A 22,533-nucleotide genomic window follows, 5' to 3' on the forward strand; every position below is an offset into this window, starting at 1 on the left:
GGCCGGTGAGCGCAACACTCCGGGGCACACATATGACCGGACTACCGATTTGCTTGTCACAGTGTGCTGTGGCCAGCAGCCACCCCGTACTGCTCGAAGAGTGGGTCTGAGATGGGAAGTCCCCAGCTCGTCTGGATGGTAAGTATAGCTCTCCCTGCTTTGGCTGTAAAGTTCTGTTTTTTCACATGTATTAAATGTTCTGCCTAGTCCTCTCCTGAAGGTGGCGTAATAACCCTACTGTCAAGACTAATGGAGCTGTGTCAGTCAGTGAAGGTCAGAGAAAAGGATTTTACGGTAAGTACAAAAATCCTATTTTTACAACTATCCATACTTCCTGCCAACACCACCGATTGTGGAAGAGAGTTCCAAATCCTTACCGGCCACCCTGGCAGTGAAGAACCCTCTACACAGCTTAGCGTTAACCGGCTTCTGTTCCAGTCTAATCGTGTGGCCCTGTGTCTTCCTATACTCCCCGGGACTGAAAAGTTTCATACTTACGCTGGGCTCACCTTTGAGATATATGTACAGTATATCACTATCATCTCTCCTCTCAAGCGTCTTTTCTCCAAGGAGAATACATAGTTACATAGTTAGTCAGGTTGAAAAAAGACACAAGTCCATCCAGTTCAACCTTAAAAACAAATAAATAAAACAAAAAATAATCGTACAATCCAGATACCCAATTTTATGCCCACAATTGATCCAGAGGAAGGCGAAAAAAAAACCCAGCAGAGCATGCTCCAATTTGCTACAGCAGGGGAAAAAAATTCCTTCCTGATCCCCCAATAGGCGATCGGATTTTCCCTGGATCAACTTTACCTATGTTAGTACCTAGTTATATTATGTACCATCAGGAAAGTATCCAGGCCTTTCTTAACCACTTGCCGACCGCCGCACAACGATATACGTCGGCAGAATGGCACGGGCAGGCATATGGGCGTATATATAAGTCCCTGCCTGCCCGCGGGTGGGGGGCCCGATCGGGCCCCCCCGGTGCCTGCGGCGGTCGGCATTTCTTCGAGAGCGATCCGGGATGAGGGGGCGGCCATTCATTCATGGCCACCCCCTCGCGATCGCTCCCGACGAATAGAAATCCCCCGTGACATCACTTCCTCTCCTGTAATGTAAACACAGGAGAGGAAGTGATGTATTCTCTCCTCCGTGTCGGTATTTTTCGTTCCGACACGGAGGAGAGCGGATCGGTGAGTTGCACCAACACTCTACACACACAGTAGAACATGCCAGGCACACTCACACCCCCCCTTTACCCCCCGATCACCCCCCCAATTACTCCTGCCCCCCAGTCACAGTGACACCAATGTCATTTTTTTTTTTTTTTTTGCATTGGTGTCATTTGTGACTGTAATAACTGTTAGGGCAGTTAGAGTTAGCCCCCTTTAGTTCTAATGTACCCCCCTAACCCCCCCAATAAAGGTTTAACCCCGTGATCACCCCCCGTCGCCAGTGTCACTAAGGCTGGGTTCACATTGCAGCGGTTTATGAGAACGAATGTGATTCGCACCGCACTGCAGTGCAAATCACATCCGATCTCTGTGCGATTCGAGTTCAGCCATTCGCCGCACCCGCCGCACCCGCCGCAAATTCGCACGGGACCCTTTTTTTGGCCCGCAGCAGAATCAGATCGCATGGGTGTTCACACCATGCGATCCGAGTTTGCAGATCGCACTGTGATATGCGAACTGATCTGGGGGTGTCAGTAACATTTCACTGACACTCCCAGCAGTTCGCATAGGGCAGTGTGAACTGCCGCCGGGAGGCATGCGATGCGGGAACCCGCCGCGGATTCGCGGCGTTTCCGCATCGCTCCAGTGTGAACCCAGCCTAATAAGCGATCATTTTTCTGATCGCCGTATTAGTGTCACAGGTGACGCTAGTTAGGCAGGTAGGTATTTAGGTTCGCCGCAGCTTTTTATAGCGCCAGGGACCCCCATATACTACCGCATAAAGCCCCCTGATTGCCCCCTAGTTAACCCTTTCACCTGTGATCACCATATAACTGTTACAGGTGACGCTGGTTGGTTAGTTATTTTTTTATAGTTTCAGGGCACCCGCCATTTATTACCTAATAAAGGTTTAACCCCCTGATCACCCGGCGGGTGTCATTTGTGACTAATAACTGTTAGGGCAGTTAGGGTTAGCCCCCTTTAGTTCTAAGGTACCCCCCTAACCCCCCCAATAAAGGTTTAACCCCGTGATCACCCCCCGTCGCCAGTGTCACTAAGGCTGGGTTCACATTGCAGCGGTTTATGAGAACGGATGTGATTCGCACCGCACTGCAGTGCAAATCACATCCGATCTCTGTGCGATTCGAGTTCAGCCATTCGCCGCACCCGCCGCACCCGCCGCAAATTCGCACGGGACCCTTTTTTTGGCCCGCAGCAGAATCGGATCGCATGGGTGTTCACACCATGCGATCCGAGTTTGCAGATCGCACTGCGATATGCGAACTGATCTGGGGGTGTCAGTAACATTTCACTGACACTCCCAGCAGTTCGCATAGGGCAGTGTGAACTGCCGCCGGGAGGCATGCGATGCGGGAACCCGCCGCGCATTCGTGGCGTTCCCGCATCGCTCCAGTGTGAACCCAGCCTAATAAGCGATCGTTTTTCTGATCGCTGTATTAGTGTCACAGGTGACGCTAGTTAGGCAGGTAGGTATTTAGGTTCGCCGCAGCTTTTTATAGCGCCAGGGACCCCCATATACTACCGCATAAAGCCCCCTGATTGCCCCCTAGTTAACCCTTTCACCAGTGATCACCATATAACTGTTACAGGTGACGCTGGTTGGTTAGTTATTTTTTTATAGTTTCAGGGCACCCGCCATTTATTACCTAGTCTCACTAGTGTACCCCTAAATTTAGGGGTGTCTACTTTCCAAAATGGGGTCATTTGGGGGGGGTTTGTGCCATCTTGGCATTTTATGGCCGTCAAAACTGTAACGCCCTTAGAAAGCCTGAAGGCGGTGCTTGGTTTTCGGGGCCCCGTACGCGGCTAGGCTCCCAAAAAGTCCCACATATGTGGTATCCCCGTACTCAGGAGAAGCAGCAGAATTTATTTTGGGGTGTCATTTCACATATGCCCATGGCATGCGTGAGCAATATATCATTTAGTGACAACTTTGTGAAAAAAAAAAAAAGTTTGTAATTTTCCCGCAACTTGTGGCAAAATATAAAATATTCCATGGACTCAACATGCCTCTCAGCAAATAGCTTGGGGTGTCTACTTTCTAAAATGGGGTCATTTGTGGGGGTTTTGTGCCATCTTGGCATTTTATGGCCTTCAAAACTGTAATAGGTAGTGAGAAGTGAACTCAAAAATTTACGCCCTTAGAAAGCCTGAAGGCGGTGCTTGGTTTTCGGGGCCCCGTACGCGGCTAGGCTCCCAAAAAGTCCCACATATGTGGTATCCCCGTACTCAGGAGAAGCAGCAGAATTTATTTTGGGGTGTCATTTCACATATGCCCATAGCATGTGTGAGCAATATATCATTTAGTGACAACTTTGTGAAAAAAAAAAAAAAAAGTTTGTAATTTTCCCGCAACTTGTGGCAAAATATAAAATATTCCATGAACTCAACATGCCTCTCAGCAAATAGCTTGGGGTGTCTACTTTCTAAAATGGGGTCATTTGTGGGGGTTTTGTGCCATCTTGGCATTTTATGGCCTTCAAAACTGTAATAGGTAGTGAGAAGTGAACTCAAAAATTTACGCCCTTAGAAAGCCTGAAGGCGGTGCTTGGATATCGGGGCCCCGTACGCGGCTAGGCTCCCAAAAAGTCCCACATATGTGGTATCCCCGTACTCAGGAGAAGCAGCAGAATTTATTTTGGGGTATCATTTCACATACGCCCATAGCATGTGTGAGCAATATATCATTTAGTGACAACTTTGTGTAAAAAAAAAAAAAAAATTTTTTTTTTTGTCATTATTCAATCGCTTGAGGCAAAAAAATAAAATATTCAATGGGCTCAACATGCCTCTTATCAATTTCCTTAGGGGGTCTACTTTCCAAAATGGGGTCATTTGGGGGGGTTTTGTACTGCCCTGCCATTTTAGCACCTCAAGAAATGAGATAGGCAGTCGTAAACTAAAAGCTGCGTAAATTCCAGAAAACGTACCTTAGTTTGTAGATGTGACAACTTTTGCGCAAACCAATAAATATACAATTATTGACTTTTTTTTTACCAAAGACATGTGGCTGAATACATTTTGGCCTAAATGTATGACTAAAATTGAGTTTATTGGATTTTTCTAATAACAAAAAGTAGAAAATATCATTTTTTTTCAAAATTTGCGGTCTTTTTACGTTTATATCGCAAAAAATAAAAATCGCAGAGGCAATCAAATACCATCAAAAGAAAGCTCTATTTGTGGGAAGAAAAGGACGCAAATTTTGTTTGGGTACAAGATTGCATGACCGCGCAATTACCAGTTAAAACAGCGCAGTGCCAAAGTGTAAAAAGACCTCTGGTCATTTACCAGCAAAATGGTCCGGTCTGAAAGTGGTTAAAGCAATCTACTGAACTGGCCAGAACCATCTCTGGCGGGAGTCTATTCCACATTTTCACAGCTCTAACTGTGAAGAAACCTTTCCGTACTTGAAGATGAAATCTCTTTTCCTCTAGACGTAAAGAGTGCCCCCGTGTCCTCTGGGTTGACCGTACAGAGAACAACTCAACACCAAGTTCACTATATGGACCCCTAATGTATTTGAACATGTTGATCATATCCCCCCTTAATCTCCTCTTCTCAAGAGTGAATAAATTTAGTTCCTCTAATCTCTCCTCATAGCTGAGTTCCTCCATGCCTCTTGTCAGTTTGGTTGCCCTTCTCTGCACTTTCTCCAGTTCCCCGATATCCTTTTTGAGAACTGGTGCCCAAAACTGAACGGCATATTCCAGGTGAGGTCTTACTAATGATTTGAACAGGGGCAAAATTATATCTCTTTCTCTGGAGTCCATACCTCTCTTAATACAAGAAAGGACTTTGCTCGCTTTGTAAACAGCAGCTTGGCATTGCATGTTGTTATTGAGCTTATGGTCTACCAAAACCCCCAGATCCTTCTCTACTATGGATTCCCCCAGTTGAACTCCCCCTAGCATGTATGATGCATGCATATTCTTAGGCCCCAAGTGCATAACTTTACATTTATCAACATTAAACCTCATCTGCCACATAGTCGCCCAATTAGACAGTGTATTGAGGTCGGCTTGTAAATTGGAGACATCCTGTAAGGACGTTATTCCACTGCATATCTTGGTGTCATCTGCAAAGACAGAAATATTACTTTTGATCCCAGACCCAATATCATTTATAAAGATGTTAAAAAGTAAGGGTCCCAACACTGAACCTTGGGGTACACCACTGATAACCTTAGACCATTCAGAGTAAGAGTCATTAACCACTACTCTCTGAATTCTGTCTTCTAGCCAATTTTCTATCCATTTACAAACTGATATTTCCAAACCTGTAGACTTTACCTTACACATGAGCCGTGTGTGGGGAACTGTATCGAATGCTTTTGCAAAATCCAAGTATACCACGTCCACTGCCACCCCTCTGTCCAAAGTTTTACTTACCTCCTCATAAAAAGAAATCAGATTTGTCTGACAACTTCTGTCTTTCATGAATCCATGTTGTCTGTTGCTTAAAGTGTTTTTGTTCAGCAAGAACTCGTCGATGTGGTCTTTTATTAAACGCTCCAGTATCTTCCCAGCTATAGAAGTTAAGCTAACAGGTCTATAGTTACTTGGTAAAGACTTTGATCCCTTTTTAAATATAGGCACCACGTTCGCCCTGCGCCAATCCAGTGGGACTATTCCCATCGTTAATGAGTCCCTAAAAATTAGATACAATGGCTCTGAAATTACAGAGCTCAATTCTTTTAGGATCCGTGGGTGGATGCCATCAGGGCCAGGTGCTTTATCCACCTTTATTCTGTCTAAGTATTTCTGGACCATATCACTTTTGAGCCATTGTGGATCATTTGGGGCTGTGTCACTATCACCCCCATTATGGACATGCGCTCCCCCATGCTCTTTTGTGTACACAGAGCTGAAGAAAGTGTTTAATAAATTAGCCTTCTCTTTGTCCCCAGTCACCAACTCTAGATTGTTTTGTAAAGGGCCTACATGCTCAGACTTGACCTTTTTACTATTAATATATTTTAGTGCTTGTAGTCGTTTCTCATAATTGAGGTCCTCATGTTCCCATATTCATTTAGCTCCCTTCTCAGGACGCTCTCCAGCTCCAGCACATCCTTTCTGAGGATTGGTGACCAGAACTGGACAGAATACTCCAGATGCGGCCGATCCAGAGTTTTATAAGTGTAATAATTATCGTTTTTATCTCTTAAGTAAATTCTCTTTTTAATGCATGCTAATATTCTTCTGGCTTTGGTAGCCGCAGCTTAACACTGCTCAGTCTGTTTTCTACTAGGACCCCTAGATCCTTCTCCATCCTGGAATCCCCCAGAGGTTCTCACCCTATTGAGCAACATACATTTATATTTTTACCCCAAGTGCATTAGCTTACATTTTTCAATGCTAAACTTCATTTGTCATGCAGTAGCCCACCTCATTAATTTATTCGGGTCCTCTTGTAAAGTTTCTATATCCTGCTGTGAAGTTATTGCCCTACGCAGAAGTATGCGCATGCATATTTCTCCAAGCCAGACTAACAGAAAATCCCTGAAACCTACATCCTCAGCCAGTTCTCTGCCATTATTAATGCACCCACTTACCCCTCCTCCACGAATCCCGGCATATATAATATATATATATATATATATATATATATATATATATATATATATATATATATATATATATAGATATAGGAAAGGGGGTTTCCTTCTGCTGTGAAACCTGCCCTGTAAATGGAACAATTTTTGAATGAAAGGGTTTCCCCTAGTTTTAAAGGTAGAAGAAGATTGTTGGTTCTCCCCTCAAGGGAAAAGCCCAGCTTGGAGCTTAGGGCTGTGGTCCTGGAATCAAAACTACGGAAACGCTGAGGAAATTGAATAGTAATCATCAGTACCGCAATGCCTCTCCCTCCCACTTTGAATCACCCTTGTATGAGACAGTTTACTATTTATATGGACTGTGATGAAATTACTGTTATCTTATCTTGGAATAGAGATGGACCAAACACTCCCCTGTTCAGTTCGCAGCAGAACTCCCAAAACAGGAAAAAGTTCTAACTCGAACGGCGAGCACCATTGGAGTCTATGGGAGCTGAACAGGAAAAATCAAAAGTGCCCATTTTGAAGACAAGTGGTATGGGGGTCTGGGTACTACCCTGCGGGACATGTATCAATGCAAAAAAATTTTTTTTAAAACAATCATATTTTCAGGAGCAGTGATTTTATTAATGCTTAAAGTGCAATAATAAAAATGAAAAACATCTTTAAATATAGTGACTGTCTAACCTACACGGTTTAGGAGATATTTGTAAAAAGACAGGCACCGCTGTCTAAGGGGGTGCATAGTAGCCCATTATGCTTTACCTTTGCAGGGAGACGAAGAGGAAGTAAACCCATCAGGGTTTACTTCCTCTTTAAAGTTCCAAGGTATGTGACCTCTAGTCTTTTCTTTTTTCTAATATAAATGGGGATGAGTTGTCTTGGTCTGACTCCTCTCTTCTAAATTTGCTATTCTGCAGGCATAAATTAGCTAAACCACATTTAAAACGACTTTTGGTTGCAGTTGCCGGCACCTGGCTATTAAAAAAAAATGCACAAAGAAAATGTAAAAATAAAATGGCACGGGTCCCTCCAAAATCCATACCAGACCCCAGCTTTTACAACGCCCTGACCAATATATGCACCTTCGCCTGTGTAGACAAAAATCCTTGCTTCGGCCCTGCAGGGACGTTACATCCATTCTGCATTCCTCCCATGGTAGACCTTGGTCTCCGCTTCCGGATATGTCCCAGGTTATGTATAAGTGTAAAAGAGACTTCACATAGTATAGGAAAGATTTATAAAGGTTTATTAAAGCTAAAAGCAGTATTCCTCATTACACATGAGCGGAGGCATACCCGAAGTGAGGTCAGTGGACGTACGAGTTCGCAATTCATGAATATTATGCATGTTTTCTATTCTGAATGTGAGTAATACTGCTTTTAGCTTTGATAAACCTTTATAAAATGTTACTATACTATAGGAAGTCTCTTTTAAACTTATACATAACCTGGGACATATCCAGAAGCGGAGACCAAGGACTACCATAGGGGAGACCCCATTCACCATCAGACGACCCCTGAAGGTGGACGCGTATAGCAGGACCACCAAACAGATATGACATCCATATGCTTTAACTAAAGCATCATTAAGGTGAGAGGCTAGAGAGCACCGAGGTGTCACAGTGGAATAAAAAGAAGACACACAACCTTATCCACCTCTCAATTATGGTAAGGGGTTAAACTAAACTTCAGAGATCACCATAACGGATTGATACAACTTATTACACTATATCAGACTACTGAACACCTACGATTATTATCTATCCACTTTTGCACTTTATTTATAAATACAGCTATTGTCTGTCTATTTTATATTCACTAGTTCAAATGTTTTGTTATGTATTCTAATATTGTTTGAGTAGCTACATCCCAGACCTCTAGAGGCCTGATGGTGACCTCAAGAGGTAGGGAGAGCTGACATCCCTCCTTGTAGAGTGGGTTAACAGGCATGTTGGGTTCAATGCAAGATGAAATGATGGGCGCCAGTTACTTTTTTGAATGCGAACAAAAGATTTATTGTCTCTCAACAAAAACTGTGGGAGAGTGGGTTAGGGCCAGGACACCTCTAGGTAGATGCAATGGTAACTGGCAGACTCCGAGACACTATAGGTAGACCGCTATACAGGGAAAGGCCTCCAGCCGGATGCCACCTCTGTATAGGTAGGAGCACTGTCTCCTTTGGCAACTGAACTTGTAACAGTCACTAAAGGTAGTCATACATAACTCAGAACATAACTGGTAACACAGAATCGTTCTTCTCTTATCTCATAGTATCCTACTGTAGGTCTTCACTCACTGAGCTCCCAGTCTCTCATTAGACTTCCAGATCCCAGTCATCACCAGATCTTCTGAGCTCTCCCACAGCTAACCCACTGTATACTCCTCAAGTGTCACCCCCGTTAACCCACTGGGTCCCTGGCTTGGTGTTCGCTGAAGCTTTTCCACTTTTTCACTGTACCCAGCTGGTGAGAAGACTGCTCTGGAACTTGCTCGAGCTTACTCACTGTAGTCTCCGGTAATAAGGTGGATGGTCCCTTAGTGGCGACGACTGCTTCCCCTTTATCTCTAACCCCAACTGGTTTACCGCCCGGCTGAACCTTTGCAACTCGGTAAGACTCCAATCCTGCAGTCCCAACCCCACGCTGCTTCTCCTGCTCCTGAATAGGCCTCAGGCAGCCTAGCAGCCAGGTATCCCCATGATAGGCCTCTGGCTTCCGGCTTAGCAACCTGGGGAGACATAACACACGTCCACCTAGACAGCCGTAGAGGTGACACAGAACCCCGATCACCTGACTCCACCTAAATAAATATGCTCTCCCAGCAGGCCAAGGGGCTAAAGAAACTACTGCCAATTGGCTGAGACATCCCATCCATTCATAATATGACCTTGCTATGCCCCTGTCGATCTAATGTCACCAGCCACAGTGCCACCTAGTGACAGAAGAGAAAAGGTCCCGCAATTCTAGAATTAGAGAGGAATCAGTGGATCTTCTAACAATTAGCCAGGACAATTACTACCTGGAAAAACAAAATTTGTTAGCATCCCTGTCTAAACATCAAGGTACTACATTTGCATGAAATTGATAGTATTTTATATATTTATTGCAGTGTTGCACATTATTTACCGTTTACATTTTTATCTAGACCTTTACAATATTTTTTGTGATTTTACGCACACTCCAGCAGTGTAGCACTATCTATTATATAATATGCTGTGCAACATATAATATACAGAGAAGGGGGTCAGGAGTATAATGTACAATATACATGTAGCACTAACCCCCGATTACCGGGATTACCGTTACCTTCTTGTTTGCTTCTCCGTCTAGTGGCTCCCATGGTAAATGGCCCAAAGAATGGGGAAACTGACAATAAATCTTCTTTGGGGTTATTTATTTAGAACAGAAACAGAGTCTTTCAATAAAGGGTAGAGGGTTAGGAATGAGTTCAGGTACTTTGATTGCAAAAATAATGGAAGTCCTTAGAGAAAATCCAGAGGCTAAAGACCGTTTCACAACTGGATTTAACAACCCCCGCATAGACCTCCTCTCACTAGGCCTAGCAGCTGGTAGGGTGCTCAACAAAGTCTCTGCCACAGACTTGTGCTGTACACTTGAGCGTTACTGAGGGACATAGATAAATTTAAAGAGCTAACATATGGTACCAGGTTCTCTCAGCCGATCTGGCGATACCGTATGTGTGTTGATCCAGGCTCCTTCAGAGAAGCCAGCCTTACACACGGCCTTCTCCTGAAGAGTCCTCCCCTGGGGTTCTTCAGTTGCTGGGCCTCTCCCTTCAAATGAGATGGCACTGGACCACCCTTGGATCAGTAGGCCCCGAAATCCAGTCAGGCCTGTCCCTGCAGATGCGTCGCCTCGGGCCAGCGGGCCCCGAGACTCAGGATGCATGGTTCCGCACCCCAGGCCAGGAGGGCCATGGGGCTGGGTCAGGAGGGCCACCAGAGCCGAACAGACAGAAAAAAAAGATGGAACCCTGAACCATGTGGCGTCCGTACCTTAAATACCACATCCCAGAATGCACAGTAGATGAACACTCCCACTGGGCTGGTTCAGAGAGAATAATGGCATTCAATGCACCCAGCTAGACTGCGTTTCTACTCTTTCCAGTGGTGACAGCGACACCTGCGGTCAAGGAGAACCTAGCGAAACCCAGCTGGACTGGTACTGAAACCAGAAATTTAGAGGAATAGTCCTCAAACCTAACTGTGGTTTCAGGCAAATTAACTTTTCAAAAAACATAGTGCCTGCTCGTCAGGAGACAGTGCTACATACACTATAAAGAGAAGGGGTTAGAAGTATAATGTACAGCAGTGGTCATCAACCCTGTCTTCAGGGCCCACTAACAGGCCAGATTTTTTTGTATTACCTTGGGGAGATGCAGACCAGACCACTGCATTTACTGAGCAGCAAATGATATCACCTGTGATGTGTTTCAGTTATCTTGCAAACCTGGCCTGTTAGTGGGCCCTGAGGACAGGGTTGATGACCACTGATGTGCAGCATAGCATATACGGAGAAAAGGTCAGGAGTCCAGACAGTACAGCTAAGTTGGGGACCTGACTTTTCTCTGCTGCAGTTAGATAAATGGTCCCTGCTCCCTTCTCCTCTCAATACATTCAATGGAGCTGCCCCTCTCTCTCCCAGTCTGAGTTATACTAGACAAGGAATTGCAAGATCCTCATAGCAAGCCAGATTCAGATCCTTAGACTACATACAATAAAATGTTCATTTAAATGAATACATAAGAAGAGAATTCATTTGTGTTATATTGTATGGACCCTGAGTTCAACTTTAGGCTTCCTCAAGAACTGAAACATTTGAGCAAGCAAACAAAAAAAAAAATACACTGATAAGACCACCCTGATGTGCTTTACTTACAGCTGATTGCAGCTTATTTGTGCTTTAAGGATTCTCACATTATGCACCAAATACAATTCTTTACATTCGCTTTCTAACTACAACCCATCTAACAAAGCTGCAAAACATAACACGCCTGGCTTGAAATGCATTTTGAAGAAAAGACTGCCATCTTTTGCTCGATATAGAGGTTTGCAGGCAATTACGCAAATTGTAGTAAAAGTGTTGATTAATATTAATAAGTATATATAATTTAAAAATAGGTCTCCTGCATAGTCAAAAAGTATGGTATACTTTTAAATTTAAGAACATTTGAAATAACTAAATGTAATTAACAGGTTTACTGCCTTTTTCACAATGAAGGGGCTAATGTGTAATCCTATGCCTAACACCTAACTTCAGTCCATCATATTTTTAGAATTGACAGCCAAGGAGAACAGAATATAACAGTCAGCTGGCAAAAAAAATATTGTGGCAAATAACAAGTGTCAAGTATTTGAAGTATGTAAAAATAGTTTCATTCTGTTATAAGAATACACATGGCCCATCTTTAATATTGATTGGACCATGGGCAAACATTTTCTTGCACGCCCCCCCCCCCCCCCCCCCCTCAACCCCCATGCAGTTTTGCTTTCCACCTGCTCTGAGACATACAATAAATAGCAGCTAACCTCAAAATCAGTTTACCGAATCAAATCAGGAGCCATTGTCATTGGTTGCCAAAGGTTACAGTGTATCATTACCGCTCATTGACTGGCTGCTAGAGGTTACAGTACACATTATGGCTCACTGATTATTTGCTGGAGCACATGACTTCTGCATGTTTCTAGAGATTACTGTACATCAATACTGCTCACTGATTGGTTGCTAGAGGTTGCTGGACATCCTTACCGCTCAATGATTTGTTGCATGAGGTTATTGCACATCATTACTGCTCACTGATTGGTTGCCAATGGTTATAGCACATTATCTCTTCACTTCCTGTACACCATGGACTGGGGAGGTGAGGGGACCCATCCATAGACAGAAAACTCCTAGGAAACCTAGCACTCCTGGGATTAGTGGCAATGCTTGAGGAGGGTATGTGATCAGTGGCAATGTGGGGGAGTTGATGCGATCAATGGCAGTGGTGGGGGATGGGATTAGTTAGTAGGTAGTACACTGGTGAATTCTGAATCATGTAGGGCAAAGCTGGAAATCTTTGGCAAGTACCGTATATACTGTAGTGGGGGATTCTACACTGACCACCAATGTAAGGGGGGATTTACACTGACCACCAATGTGAGGGGGAATTTGCACGGACCACCATGTAACGGGGGATTTTATGCCACCCACCAATATAAAGAAGGATTTCTACACTGACACCAATGTAATAGGAGCATTTACACCAAACACCATTGTAGGGAGGAATATACAATGACCACCAATGTTAGGGGGGATTTACACTGACCACCAATATAAAAGGGGATTTACACTGACCACCAGTGTAAGGGCAATTCTGCACTTACCACCCATGTGAAGGAAAATGTACACTGATCACCAATGTAATGAAGAATTTACACTGGCAACCAATGTAATGGGGGATTTTACATCAACAACCAATAAAGAAAAGTTTCTACACTGGTCACTAATGTAATGGGGATTTACACTGACCACTAATGTAATGGGGATTTACACTGACCTCTAATGTAATATGAGCATTCACAGTAACCCCCAATGTAAAGAGGGATCACACTTACCACCAATGCAAGGGGGACCTTCACAATGGCCACTGGTGTGAATGAAATGATTTTACACCAAGCCCCTATGTAATGAGAAGATTTGCACTGACCGCCAATGTAACTGAGACATTTGCAACAGGGGAAAATAGAAGACAACTGTCCACATCACCAAAGCCTTGCAAAACCATTGTATTGCCTACAAGTCTGGATTTTCCACCAAACTATTGATAACTCACCAAGAAAGCATGCATGCCATACAAACTCTGGAGGTCTACAACTGCTGAGGGCGTGGCACCTATTTTCTGAGGAATCCCAAACACCCACCCTCCCTATCTCTTCCCACATGGAGACTGAGTGGGCTCACCAAAATACCTAAAGTGACATTCTTTGCTCTAACCACGCCACCTTGCTAGGTTCCAGCGGTATACCCAGTTAGTGCCTTATACCTTTACCAGTTTCCAGTTGTTAATGATGTCATCTGCAATTTCTGTTATCCCCCTTGGGAATAAATAATTTAGCAGTTTACTTGCAGGCTCTCATTTTTTTAAGAAGTTGTTTTACTACCCTTGTTGCTATACCAGCTCCGTATACTTTTCCATTTGCACCCTATCCTCCTAAGCTTATTGTTGCTTTGGAGTTTTTCTGAGACCTGAACCACAACTAGCAAGGCAGGCCTCCAGTCTTCTCCACCACCGCCTGATTTTTGTTCCTTTAGATCTCTGCTCCATAACCACCTTCATCCCGCTATGGGCTTTAAACTTGTGTCACTAAACATCAGGGGTTTCAATAGTCCCCAGAAGTGAGCAGCCCTGCAAAAGGAGGCAGACAACCTTCAAGCTGATATCCTGATTAGGGATGAGCTTCGAGTTCGACTCAAACTCATGTTCGACTCGAACATTGCCTGTTTGCTTGTTCACCGAACAGCAAACAATTTGAGGTGTTCGTGGCAAATTCGAAAAGCCACAGAACACCCTGTACAAGTCTATGGGAGAAATCTAAAGTGCTAATTTTAAAGGCTTATATGCAAGTTATTGTCATAAAAAGTGTTTGGGGACCTGGGTCCTGCCCCAGGGGACATGTATTAATGCAAAAAAAAGTTCTAAAAACTGCAGTTTTTTCAGGAGCAGTGATTTTAATAATGCTTAAAGTGAAACAACAAAAGTGTAATATTCCTTTAAATTGTCTGTGACCCCTCAAAGCATCATGTCCCCATATTGATGGGGACAAGGGCCTCATCCCCACAACCCTGGCCGGTGGTTGTGGGGGTCTGCGGACGGGGGGCTTATCAGTATCTGGAAGCCCCCTTTAACAAGGGGACCCCCAGATCCTGGCCCCCCTGTTTGAAATGGTATGGGGATACAAAAGTACTCCTACCATTTCACAAAGAAAGTGTAAAAATAAATAAAAAAACACACAGACACACAGAATCCCGGCAGCCTGACAGGTCTTAGCTGAGGAGGACGGGGCCACTCGTCACCTGACCCCACCCTCCTCTGATGCAAGGGGAAACCCAGGCTTCCCCAGTGATTTACAGTTGACCCCACCCTCCTCTGATGTAACGCAGGTTTCCGTTACATCAGAGGGGGCGGGGTCACGAGCACGGCACTGGGGAAGCCTGGGTTTCCCCTTGTGTCAGAGGGGGTGGGGTCAGGTGACGGGTGGCCCCGTCCTCCTCATCTAAGACCTGTCAGGCTGCCGGGATTCCCGCAGTGTCTCCGGTGGAGACAGGATGCGCTGTGCTGGACCATCGGAAGAGATCAGCCATCGCTGGACACCAGAGAAGAGATCAGCCATTGCCATATAGCAAGAGTGGATTACCACCGCTGGAATCTTTTTTTTATTTTTAATAAACAATTTTTTACACTTTCTTTGTGAAATGGTAGGGGTACTTTTGTACCTCCTTACCATTTCAAACAGGGGGTCGGGATCTGGGGGTCCCCTTGTTAAAGGGGGTGTCATGGTTATGCAGTGATCTTCCTGTTTGCTTACCTCCCCTCATGTGTTCAGACTAAGAGGCCAGCCACTTCCACCTGGTGGTTTTTATAACCTCTCCTCTAAGCATGGCTCCACCCCAGGCCCTATCAGGGAACCTTCTATTAACTTGTGCACTGCAAGCCAACAGTGCTGATCAACCATTGTGTATTCCTTTGTGTGTTTAGCTTCCTGGTACCTGCCGTGTGCTCTTCTGTTGTTCCGTTACCGACTTTGGCGTGTCTTTGACTATCCCTGTTTGCCTGTGATCCTGACCTTTTGGCGTGTCCCTGACTATTCCTGTCTGCTTGTGGCCCCGACCTTGGCTTTGTCCCTCACCATCCCTATCCTCCTGTTGCCTACTGTGGGTGTGAGCTGGGGGACCCTGGGGGTCGTGACCTGGAGCCAGTTGCATCCAAGTCCATCCTCACCACTCGAGGCTCTGGTGAACACCTGCTGGCTCTTAGATTCCGCGCCCCAGGGAATCTTACTCTCTAATCCCAGTGGGACCTGTCTCCCATCCGCAGCAGTCAGTGCATCTGTCACCTCGCCTCAAGGTGACCTGACAGGGGGCTTCCGGATTCTGATAAGCCCCACTGCCCTCAGACCCCCACAACCACCGGCCAGGGTTGTGGGGATGAGGCCCTTGTCCCCATCAACATGGGGACATGGTGCTTTGAGGGGTCACAGACCTCCAAAGCATCCTCCCAATGTTGAGGCCATGTGGCCTGGTATGGTTCAGGAGGGGGGGCGCTCTCTCCCCCCCACTCTTTTCCTGCAGCCTGCCAGGTTGCGTGCTCGGATAAAGGGCCTGGTATGGATTTTTGTGGGGAACTCCACGTCATTTTTTTTTATTTGGCGTGGAGTTCCCCTTAAAATCCATACCAGACCTGAAGGGTCTGGTAATTGAATTTGGGGTGAACCCCACGCATTTTTTTATTTTTTATCAATGACTTTCAATGACTGTTCTCTGTATTACAGGGAGCCGACAATTCATTATAGCCACGAGTGCTTTTAAACTACTTTTTTTTCCTGCAGAAATTACACTTTGTGCAGGGACAGTTCTAAGCACAGGAAACATGTGCCTCTTTACAGGCATACTATACACACCCCCCAGGTATGAAATTTAAAGGAATATTACACTTTTATTGTTTCACTTTAAACATTATTAAAATGACTACTCCCGAAAAAACTGCAGTTTTTAAAACTTTTTTTTGCATTGATACATGTCCCCTGGGACAGGACCCATAAACACTTTTTATGACAATAACTTGCATATACGCCTTTAAAATTAGCACCTTAGATTTCTCCCATAGACTTTTACAGGGTGTTCCGCGGCTTTTCCAAATTGTTCGCTGTTCAGCGAACAGGCAATGTTCAAGTCGAACATGAGTTTGACTCAAACTCGAAGTTCATCCCTAATTCTGAGTGGGATCACCCAGATAAGCACTTTTGTCTTCCCAAAAAGTTTTCAATACTTTATCCTATGGAGGAAAAAATAAATAAACTAAGATGGGCGTATACCAGCAATTGACGCTGCAATATTCTAGGAATTAGCTGAGCTGCCAGTGGCTTTGTGTTTTACAATTGACGCAATCAGAGATTCTATTCTTCAAACCTCCCGCCTTACGCTTGGGTTGGTACATATGCGTAGAATCAGGGCCGGTACCATTTACTGCAAGAAGAGGCCACACTACAGGCCGCCTGTCCTGGGGCCACTTTGATCTGTGGTCACAGCACCCTCCCACTTCCTCCTCTTGTTTGTCACACAGCACCGGGAGCGCTGTGTGTCAGGGAGCTGGGTCTGTGTGTGTGTGTTTAGCAGCGCCATAACAAGGTTCCGCCCCCCTAGACCGGCTCATGTGGCAGCAGATTGAATGTTCTGTCTATCACACAAGCCAGTTTAGGGGGGCAGGACCTTGTAACAGCACGGCCAAACACACACACACAGACCCAGCTATGTGATACACAGTGCTGCGGGAGATATCCGCTGTGTGATCCAGGGCAGGCTATGGGGAGTCTGCATTCATAGACAAAGTGAGACTGAGATGATAAGGGAGTTTTGGGGGGAGGTCCGTCGCATCTCCCAGCAATTCACGGAATACATTATACCTGATGACGCGGCTTTCTTCCTCCTGCACCATTCCACAATCTCTGCTAACATCTACAAAAAGTCGTTATTGCGACATTTGCTCAATGCAGCCAAAGCCTGCGTCCCCTTGCGATGGAAGCAACGGGCTCCCCCAACAGTGGTACATTGGCTGCGGAAGGTGGAGGAGGTAAAGAAAATGGAGGACTTGGTCCTCACCTCACAGCATAAGCAGGAAGCCCACAAACAGACTTGGGACCTCTGGAATGCCTTCATCTTCTCAGCAGAGGGTCAGCGACTGCTGGGGCGATAGCGAGACCTTCCCCTGTTAGGATCTTTCTTTGCCCATGCGCCTTCTGTCTATTTCTTCTATGATTGATTACCACCGCCATGTCTCAGCCCCTTCCCCCCTGTATGTTCCTTTCTCTTCTCTCGTCTGGACTTTGCTATCCTTTTCCTTCTTTGTCTTCCCCCTCCCAACCCTCCTTCTCCCCCCCTCTTGACTTTCTCCCCCTCTTGGTACTTCCCAATATGTCCTCTTTGTGGACTCATGTCCGCCCACCTCTGGGGGGGGCGGAGATGGGAGGGGGTGGGCCCCGGAATCTCATTCTCCAAGTGGAGAGTTTTCTCTCCTTTATGCGGTACTACCGCCCTGCTTGTGGGTCCATGTGACTTAGGAGATTGTTACTGACAGTTATGCTGTATTCTGCAATGTAATTACCTCGCATATTTGATTTGTTCTGCATTTGTTCTGTCTTGCTCTTTGTTGATGACTGTTCCACTGTCTGTATCGCGGGGTTCCCACCCCAGGTTTGGGAGAATAATAATAAAAATTTATATTTGAAAAAAAAAAGTGAGACTGAGATTATGGGCACAGAGAGGCTGCGATTATGGGCACAGTGAGGCTGCATTGATGGTCACAGAGAGGTGGCATTGATGGGCACAGTGAGGCGGCATTGATGGGCATGATGAGGCTGCAATTATGGACACAGAGAGGCTGCAATTATGGGCACAGAGAGGTGGCATTGATGGGCACTGAGAGGCAGCATTGATGGGCACAGTGGTAGGCTGCATTTGATGGGCACTGGTGAGACTGCATTGATCTCCTGTATCATGTCTGCAGTTTCTGACCATCACCTGAATCATGTCCTCAGTCTCTAACCATCTCTGGTCTTATATCATGTCTGCAGTCTCTGAGGGGAGTTTGCCTAATTAGCAATGGCATTGGTAATATGCAGCAGGAAGGGAGTAAATGCACTGTCACTGATGCATTAGTATAGATCCCATCATCTGTAGGTGATGTAGCTTTTCACAGCGGGGGGGGGGGGGGGGGGCGAAGTTTTTCATCTTCCAAGTTGGTCAGCCTAAGCGACATGCAAAAAGCTCCTGGCTGGTTTTCCTTTTGCGGTGAAAAGCTGTTTTGGGAGGATTTAGACAAATATATCCAAAAAATATCAAGTGGGAAAAGTACCCTTTTTGCCAGTAAATAAAAAGAGTAAACGTCCCTCATTTAAACAGGCTCTTTTTCCAGTGCCAGAGGCATCAGCCTCCAGGCAGTCGCGAAGGGCCTCCACCGTCTGGTTCAAGAGGTAAACCTCAGGGTCAGCCCCAGGGACAAAAGAAGTCCTGGGGGAGGAAACCCGCAGGACAGAACGCTAATGCCTCTTTATGAAGGGGCACCCCCGCTCGCTCGAGTGGGGAGAAGACTTCTGCAGTTCTCCAAAGTCTGGCAGGAAGAATTTCGGGACAGATGGTTGGTCTCCACAATAGCTCTAAGATACAAACTAGAGTTCTGAGAATTTCCATCTCCTTGTTTCCTCAGGTCAAATGTCCCCAAGGATCCAGAGAAAAAGAGGTCTCTCTTTCTAGCATAATGCAAGCCATACACGGTCGAATTTCGAACGAATTTTCTTTTCAAAATCAGAAAATTCGTTTTATTTGTGATCCGATGATGCCACCATTGATTTTCGAAATTCGGCCGACCAAGCCTTCAATTTCACCTCATGTTACTACAGAAAAGAATTTTCTTGGCTGGGAATCTTCTTTTCTCTCCGTAAATTTTCTTTTATCTCAGTACATTTTCTTTTATCTCCGTACATTTGCTTTTATCTCCGTACATTTTCTTTTCTTATTACGTTTCTCGCACGATTCTCCCATCATTGATTAGAAAATCGTTTGTTTTTCTAAAAATGTCCAACATGTCCGATTCCTCAAATTTTATTTCCGCACGAAAATCGGCTGTTGCTGCAGCCCACTAATGGTGCGAAATTCATACGAAAATTCTTAGATACGATTTTCGAAAGAAAATTCTTTCGAAATTCGAACCGTGTATGGCCGGCATTAGACTGACTTTTGTTGCAAAAGTGATCATGGTTGTCCCCGTGGATGAGCAGGGGTCAGGGTTTTATCCAAACCTTTTCATGGTACCAAAACCAAATGGGGATGTCAGACCCATTCTAGATCTCAAAGTTTTAAACCGGTTCCTGAAGATACACTCTTTTCACATGGAATCAATCCAATCAGTAGTCTCCATCCTACAGGGGTAGAGCTTCTGGAATCCATCAACATCAAGGATGCATGTACCTATTTTCCCCGCTCACTGGAAGTGTCTGCGTTTCGTAGTAGAAAAACTTCAGTTTCAGTATGTAGCCTTGCCTTTCAGTCTAGTTACTGCACCTCGGGTGTTTACAAAATGTCTGGCCCTTCCTCTGGCCAGATTAATGACTCAAGGTATAACAATAAAAGCATACCTGGGTGACCTGCTCTTAAAAGACCGGTCAGTAGTTTACTTGAAGAGTGGTCACCACAGTCAATTACCTGAAATACTTAGGTTTGGTCATCAACCTAGAGAAATCTTCTTTAAAGAAGATTAGAGTACTTGGGTTTGGTCATAGATACAGCCCAGAAGAAGGTGTTTTTACCCCAGGCAAAGATCAGCACCATAAAGGAGCTGGTCCAGGGGGTCAGGGCAAAGAAGGGTCCTTCTATTCGCCTTTGTATGAGGTTGTTGGGGAAGATGGTGGCTTCATTCGAAGCAGTTCCCTATGCTCAGTTTCATTTGAGACTGCTGCAAAACAGTTTCCAATCGGCCTGTAACAAGAAGATTCAGGCACTAGATTTTCCAAGGCGTTTGTCACCAAAAATGTGCCAGACCCTCAATTGGTGGAGGATATCCGAGAATCTGCAGAAGGGGAAATCCTTCTTACCGGGCAGTCCTGGAAGAAACGTCTGTCCAAGGGAAATGGTCCAGAACTGAAAGGACCTTGCCCATCAACATTCTAGAAATTCGGGCAGCATGTCTAGCCCTAAGGGCCTGCACATTCAGGTTGCAAAATTATCCTGTCAGGATTCAATCCGACAATGCCACAGCAGTGGCTTATATCAATCACCAAGGGGGCACCAGAAGTCAGGCAGCCCAGGCAGAGGTAAACCATTTCCTAACCTGGGCAGAAAAACATGTGCCGTGCATATCAGCAATCTTCATTCCAGGGGTAGAGAACTGGCAGGCAGACTACTTAAGTCGTCAGCAGTTGTTCCCGGGGCAATCGTCCCTTCACCCCTAGCATCTTCCTGGCTATATGCCAAAGATGGGGGATCCCAGATGTAGATCTGTTTGTGTCCAGGTTCAACAACAACAAAGTCGACAACTTTGTGTCAAGAACAAGGGATCCACTCGCATGCAGAACAGATGCGTTGGTGACCCAGTGGGATCAGTTCTCACTGATTTATGCGTTCCCTCCTATTCTGCTGCTACCTTGACTTCTTTGCAGGATCAAGCGGGAAAGGAAGTTGGTAGATCTTGCGGCTCAGAAGATCTTGGAATGCAGAAATAGTAAAGATGGTGGTAGGGGCCCCATGGCCAGTGTTCCATCCTACTTTTCAAACACTAAATTTAACGGTTTGGATATTGAAACCCACATTCTAAGGAATCGTGGGCTTTCAGGCTCAGTGATGCCTACCTTTATTAATGCAAGGAAGCCAGCTTCCAGAGTCATTTATTATAGAGTCTGGAAGGCATATGTTTCTTGGTGTGAATCCAGGGGTTGGCATCCTAGGAAGTATGTCATAGGTAGAATTCTTGCCTTTCTGCAAATGGGGCTAGAGATGAAACTGGCCTTGAGTACTATCAAGGGCCAGGTCTTGGCCTTATCAGTATTGTTTCAACATCCACTTACTTCGCATTCTTTGGTCTGAAGCTTTATACAGGGGGTAACGTGGCTTAATCCACCGGTTAAAGCACCCCTGAACCCTTGGGACTTGAATTTAGTTCTGCCGGCATTACAGAAACAGCCTTTTGAGCCAATACAACATATTCCTTATGTCCTTTTGACAAGGAAGCTAGTTTTTCTGGTAGCCATTTCTTCTGCAAGAAGGGTATCAGAGTTGGCAGCTTTTTCTTGTAAAGAGCCATATTTATTCATTCACAAGGATAGAGTAGTATTGCGCCCTCATCCTAGCTTTCTGCCAAAGGTGGTTTCAGGTTTTCACCTAAACCAGGATATTGTTTTACTTAAATATTTCCAGAACCCTGTTCTAAAGAAGGTGCTAGAGTCTTTGGATGCAGTGAGAGCAGTCAAGGTCTATTTGAAGGCGACTGCTCAGATTCAAAAAACAGATGTTTTGTTCATGTTGCCTGACGGTCCTAGGAAAGGACAGGCAGCATCAAAATCCACTATTGCCAAATTATTGCTTGAAGAGGAAGATTGCACCTTTTCAGGTCAAAGCGCAATCCATCAGGGCTGTTAGTGCTTCGTGGGCAGTGCATCAACAAAGCCTCCATGGCTCAAATCTGCAAGGCCGCAACTTAGTCTTCAGTCCATACATTCATCAGAATCTATCAGGTGGATGTAATCAAAGCTCAGCACACCAAAATTAAAATTACCTCCCTTTACAGTCTCCACAAGGACCCTTCCACTCCTCAGCCCACAGAGAATATCATCAAAGATTTTTTAGATTCCATTGATCTGCCCTCTTTAAATTCTTCTTCTAAAAAAAAAAAACCCTATCCCAACCATTCTCCGATACAGAAAGAAGAAGAAGATGACTTAAAAAACAAATTCTATAAACGCTTTGCCAACATACTATCGCCCCACTCGACTAACCTCTTCAATAAT

This window comes from Lithobates pipiens, unplaced genomic scaffold (genome assembly GCF_037356315.1).
Source record: "Lithobates pipiens isolate NorthernLeopardFrog02 unplaced genomic scaffold, aLitPip1_a1.2 Scaffold_19, whole genome shotgun sequence".
Lineage (NCBI taxonomy): Eukaryota > Metazoa > Chordata > Amphibia > Anura > Ranidae > Lithobates > Lithobates pipiens.